At 61.5% G+C, this 6,000-nt stretch overlaps 1 protein-coding gene across 8 annotated transcripts in view; it reads left to right on the top strand.

Annotated features, from left to right (window-relative positions):
* The window catches only part of SLC37A1 (solute carrier family 37 member 1), a 77,005-nt gene that overhangs the window by 8,359 nt on the left and 62,646 nt on the right, over window positions 1–6,000 (top strand). Inside the window, exon 1 of one of the 8 annotated variants that reach the window (XM_049627816.1) lies at window positions 4,825–4,932. The exons of 6 other annotated variants lie outside the window; for them this stretch is intronic. The gene's annotated coding sequence lies outside the window, so the exon portion shown is untranslated. Of the gene's footprint in view, window positions 1–4,824; window positions 4,933–5,150; window positions 5,661–6,000 lie in introns of those variants that run through there. One more of the 8 variants, XM_049627815.1, reaches the window with a different exon arrangement.

Genomic DNA, 6,000 nt, shown 5'->3' with positions numbered 1-6,000 from the left:
CCCTCTCCCTCCCTCTCCCTCCCTCTCCCTCCCTCTCCCTCCCTCTCTCTCCCTGTCCCTCAAATGGACACACTTTAAAAACAAATACAATAGTGAGAACGTAGGGAGTCAGGGAGGAGAGAGAGCACAGGCTGGGTATTTGATGCTGTTATGGGGATTATTCTTGTTTGGGGAGCCACGACGATGGGGTTGTGGTGGTGTTTAAAACCCTATCTTTTAGAGACACATCCTGAAAATTTGCCGATGAAATACGGCCGTGTCTGGGATTTGCGGCAGAACGGTCCTGGGACGGGAAGGGGGTCGACAGAAGGAGGAGGCCCAGTCGGCCACGTGTTGGCAGTGGATGAAGTGCGTGATGGGCCCACGGGCTTCACTCTCATGTCCTGTCCCCTTCCACCTGTGCTTGGAAACGTCCAGACGCCTCAAACGTGCCCTTCCTCCTCCCCGGGTCCTCCTCCAGCTTTGGGTCCTTCTCTCTCCTCCCAGGCTCAGCGAACCCTCCTGAAATGGTCTGTCTGCTTTATGCGGCCTCTGCTTGCTGCTCCCACTCAGTCCCCTACGAAGGTCTGCCCGCCCCCCTGGAAGCTTCAGTCCCCGCCTTCTGGGCCAAGCCTGTAAACCGTGACTCCTGTGCTGCATCTGGCCTTCTCCCTCCCCTTCTGGAAACTGCCTTCCTCGGGCCCTTGGACATCACCGCCTGCCGGCCTCTCCCACCACTGTGTCCGCGGCTTCCAGCTTCTCCTCTCTGTCCGGCCCCTAAATGTTGGCCTCCCTGGGTTCCGTCTTAGTCTCCTGCCTAGGCGAGCTTCTCCCCTGCTGTGCATTGCTATCCACACCCAGCCGCCCCCACCAGCCTAGAATTCTTCCAGAGAGTCTAAAGCCACACATCCAGCCCCGGTCAGCATCTGCACTGACGGGTCCCCTGGGCCAAATGCTCAACAAGTACAAACATGTTCCTCTCCCGCCTGCCCCCCAAGTCTGTGTCCCGCATCCATGTCTCCCTAACGACTCCGCCACTCACTTAGCTGTCCAAGTCAGGCATGTGGGGGCCAGCCCTGGCTCCTATCTCTCCGTTGCCTCCTCCCTCTGGTCTCGTAGATCTTTCTCCAACCCGTGCTCCCCAGCAGCCATATCTCGGGCCCGGACAGCCACAGGAGCGGCTCTCTTGCACCCTGTATGCCCCCTGTTATCACGTGTAACAGTGCTGTGATCGCTGGTTATCTGTGTGACATGTTCCCTAGCCGGGTGCTCTCTGAGCATCACGTCTGTCTCTGCCTCCCAGAGCCGTGCTGTGGCAGTGGGGCCCCATCGCCTCTACCTGCCTCTTGGCTTGGGTCAGTGGGAGAGTAGGACTTGAGGGAGAGGACTGTTCACTCCCTGCTCGGTCCCTGCCAGGCCACCGCCAGACGGCAGTCCTCCCCGCTCCCAAGCCCCAGCCCCCTCCTGCCGAGCACCTCTGGCCACAGCCTCAGCTCCGCCTGCCGTGCTAGCAGCTTCCTGATGTTGCTAGCCTAAGGATGCGTTCCCCCATTAGTTTCCCTACACCCTGTGCCCTGCTCGAGCTTATGGAACGCCCCCCGTACCAGGCTCTGCCCCCTGCCGCACACATCCTTGTCCTTCCCGGAGCCTCAGAACGTGACCTGACTTGGAAATGAGGCTGCAGATGTAAATAGTTAAGATGAGGTCATGTTGGAGCGGGGTGCACCCGAAATCCAACGACTGGTGTCCTCATAAGAGGGGAGACATGGAGACGCAGCGCGACGACGGGTAGCTTGGAGCCTGGTGTCCGCAAGCTGAGAAACCCCGAGGATTGCCAGCAACCCCGGAAGCTAAGAGAAAGGCCCGAAGCACATTCTTCCCTGGAGGCTCCAGAGGGAGCACAGCCTTGATCTTAGACTTCCGGCCTCCAGAGCTGGGAGACCATAAACTTCTGCCGTTCGAAGCTACCCAGTTTGAGGTACTTGGTCACGGCGGCCCTAAGAAATGCCCCTTCCTCACGCTCACGTCGATTTGCTTTGGAGTGCACCCGGCCTCTTGCTCTATGAACTTTTCAGAGTCAAGGCCCCTTGCTGACTTGGAGGCCTCAGCGCCCGGCACAGGGCTGGCCGCTCTAGGCAAGCAGTAAGCATCTGTTGGATAAGAAAGAGCTTGCCCCTCGTTTGGTCTGTGGCTCTTTTACCGAAATAGCATCAAAACATTGACAGCAAGCATGGAAGTTTGGGGTTAAAGCAGAGGCCGCCCCCCCCCCGCCCCCCCCCGGCCGGGCGAGGTGTGTTCGGCTGACCAGCCCCAAGTCTGGCCACCCTGGGCTCGTCCGTGTGGAGCCCTGGCCCTCGGCTGTGTCAGTGGCCCCCCGAGGGCACACCGCCTGTGGCCTGGCGCGCCTGGTCACGATTTGGAAATGCTGGATATGAGAAGTTCAACTGGATTGGAATTCGTTCTGTTCTAAGAAATTTCCACATGACGTGTCAATGAAAGGAAAGGAAGAGCTGTTAGATTCTTTACAATTTCAACTGTTGTAAGATCTGTGATGGCAACAAATGGCTTTAAAATTATCTGGTCGCACAAAGAAAGCGTCTCAGTGGTGACGTGCGAGCTGCGCCCTCCGTCCTGAACCTGCGTGCGGCGTCTTCACCGTCAAGCCTGGTGCGTTCTCATCGTGACGCAATCACAGGTCTTCATTTCAAAGTGCGACCTGTCTTATTTGGGGAGTCTGACGCAAATTTATTATCTCCCCTAATACATTTTTAGGTGTTTCTTATGATCGCATACCCGATTAATATTTTATAAAAGATAAATATTGTCGTCATTTCTAAAATTAAAAGACTGACACTCTCAGCAAACACCATGAAGACCGCCCGGCTCCCTCTGGTCTGTGTGCCATACAAACACCACTCTCTCTGGGAGGAGGTGTTGTGAGAACCGTCAGGAGACGCCATCCCTTGGCACCGCCTTCCTTCACGCAGCTGGCAAACAGAGACCGGTGTCTTCTGAGTCAGGGCCGGACCCTGAGAATCTCTGCAACCCCAGCCCGGGGGCCAGGAGGTAGATTTAGAAATAACTGGGACCGGTTCCTGGTGATAAGTCGGGATAAACTGGTTTCTACCGCCCCCAGGAAACGCAGCGCAGACTGGGAAGACGGAGAGAGTGGAGGGTTTGAGGCCACCGGACCGGCTGAGGTCAGAGGGCAAGGCAGAAACGGCCTTGTGTGGGAGAAAGCGCGCCTCTTGGAAGCGACAAAGCTTGGGCAGGAAGCTGTAAGCGCGGGTCAGGCCTGTTGTCCCGCTACTAAAGGACCAGGTGGTGTTCCTGCGGGCCAAGGGGCGTCGTGAAGGGTTTTCGTTGGGAATGACAGGATCCCAGCTGCTTCAGGAGGGCGATTTGGTGCAGCTGGGAGAGTGGGTGCCTGAGGGAGAGCCTAGAAGTGGGGGGAGGGGACAGCTAATGCACATGTTCAGTGACAGACAAGGAGCCCTGAGCAGACCCTGCAGGAGTACCAGAGGAGGGGTGAGCTAGGACGAGCTGGGGGCCACACTGGGCGGGTTTGGGGATCACTCAGAATGGAGAGTCAGGAAAGGGAGAAGGGACTGGCAGAGACCCTGCCAAAGGCAGAGAGACGTTGAGGGGCCTGCGGCCATCCCCAGCAGGTGTCCTGTGGCCGAACCCCGGGGCCACCTGCAGCCCTCAGGTTTCCTTTCTGCATGGAGAAACTTTGCAGAAGCCAAGTAAGCGGTGCATTGGACACGAGTCAACTCAGCCAACAGAAAAGGGTAACAGTGTTCTAGAAACAGAACGGGGCCCCAGGGGAAACCGCGAGCCTGGCAGGGGAGGAGGGTGCTGGCCCGAGGGAGATGTTGGGCGGGGCAGGGCAGGTCGGTGTGGGCCGCTGTCCCTACAGACCTCAAGGTTTTCACAGGGAGGCCCTGGATTGTTTTAGCCCTAAGCATTGTTTTTAGTTTTAGCTGGGGGCAGCCACTTCCTGGAATTTCATCTGCAAGATGTGTTTTCTGCTGCGCTTTGCTCTTCCTGGGAGGTGCTCCTCTGGGAGCTGGGCTTGGATGCTCTGTGCCTACAGAGGGTGCTCTGTGGGTGCTGTAGGAGCATCATGGGGCCCTCTGGCGGCTGCCCAAGGTCAGTTGGGGGCCAAAAGTGAGAGCGGGATGCAGAGGACAATTGTTGTGTGTGGGGGGGGGGGGGGACAGGGACCATGTGTGAAGACACCAGCAAGTGCAACGGGTGCAGGTGACTGGAGCCAGGCTGGGCTTGTCCGTCTAACCCTGTGAGCTGCCGTGGGTCATGCGCATCCAGACGTGATAAAAGAAGGCTCCCACTTTCACTTAATACGATGCTACTTTCCTGATTCTGACCCTTGAGAAGGGACGATAGGAATAAAGGCCAGTAGCCCAAGGCACGCCCTTTTTAGCGCTGGGCCTTCCCGCGGGACGCGTCGCTTTGTCTCTTTGCTGCTGGTCGGCAAGAACTGCCTTGAGGACTAAGGGCCCCGGGGGGGGGGGGGGGGGCTCCCCGTTGGTCAGTGGAGAACAAGCCAATGAATGCCCGGGAGCCCGCCGGCAGGTGCAAGGACACAGGACGGCCGCCGAAATACCGCCCGGGGGGATGGCCTGGGGGCCCCAGCAGCCGGCGGGCCGGCAGCGCCGCTCGCGTGGGGGCGCCCCCGGGGCTGTTTGGGACCCTGGACGCGCCCCGGGGCGGGAGCTGAGGCGTGGATAGAGGGGGGGAGGGAGGGGAGGATCGGAGGAGGGGGATGAGCCGGAGAGGGAGGGCCGCGCCGCCCGCCGCCGCCCGGGCCCCGGCGCCCCACGGCCCGCAGGAAAGTGAAACGGGCGGCGGGGCCGGCGGGGCCTCCGCGCGCCGCCCCAGGAAGTCGCGAGCAGGAAGCGCCCGCGGCGGCCGGGTCGGGCTGCGGCGCAGGTGAGGCACGGGGACAGGGCTAGGGGCTGGGCGGGGAGAGCGGCGCGGGGTGGGCGTCCTCGGGCTTGGCGGCGGCGCGGCACCTGCCGCGGCGGGGCCGGTCCCGGCGCGCCGGCTGCTCCCCGCCCCGCCGGCCTTTGTGCTTGGCTTTGGCCTGGGCCCGGGAGTCTCGACTCCTTCCGTGCGTCCGGAGGGACCCGAGCGGCGCGGGGACCCCGGGCAAGTGGGGGCAGGGGCGGGCCGAGCGGTCCTGCGGGCCCCCCTCCCCACCCCGCCCCGGCCGCGCTGGCATTGGGGGACCGGGGCCGCCGCGGGAGGAGCCCCGCGCATTGTCCGCCGCGCGCCGGGGACGTGGGCGTGCCGCCGAGTCCGCCTCCCCCGGGACCGGCCGCCGGGGAGGAGCCGGCGGAACAGCCGTCCCGGAGGCTCGGGGCGCCGGCGCCCTGGGCCTCTGGGCGGTTTGCGTGCGGCGCGGCTGGTTCCCGGGCTCGTGAGCCTCCCGGCCGACGCGAGTGACAGCGACCTTGTGGATCGGGAGGGGAGCGCCGGGACGTCCCCCACCTGCCGACCACCACCCATCGGGCTCTTTTTTCCTCTTTCTCCCACCTTCCGGCCCTCCCCGCCCCAGCGGCCACGCGGCCCATCCCGGTGACCCGGCGACCGGGGCGCACCGCCCGGATTTGCATTTGAACGGAGGACCCTGGAAAGCCCCAGCCCTCGGCCCCCAGGTCGGAATTTCTTTCTAAAAGGGGAATGAATTGTAACGCCTGCCTCTCCTCCGGCTTCCCTGAGCTCGCTGCCGGGAACGTGCTGCCTGCCTCGGATCTGAAATCCTGTCAAGTTGTTTGAGTTGGTGACTGTGTTAGATTTCCTCCCAGGCCCCTTCGCTGGTGTCCTTGTGGGTCAAGGCTCCAGACCTTCAGTGTCTCACCATGTAGTCTTGAACCGGCATCTGCAGCTTCTGTTTTGTGCACACCTTTGATGTTCTGTCTGCGGGGGGAGGCAAGGACAGTGGTACAGGTAGAGGAGTCCTTTTTTGTGTTTGAACCCCGGGAAACACACAGTGGC

The sequence above is a fragment of the Panthera uncia genome, chromosome C2, assembly GCF_023721935.1.
Source record: "Panthera uncia isolate 11264 chromosome C2, Puncia_PCG_1.0, whole genome shotgun sequence".
Lineage (NCBI taxonomy): Eukaryota > Metazoa > Chordata > Mammalia > Carnivora > Felidae > Panthera > Panthera uncia.
The sequence above is the reverse complement of the archived record's forward strand: the minus strand, read 5'-3'. Positions and strand labels throughout refer to the sequence as shown.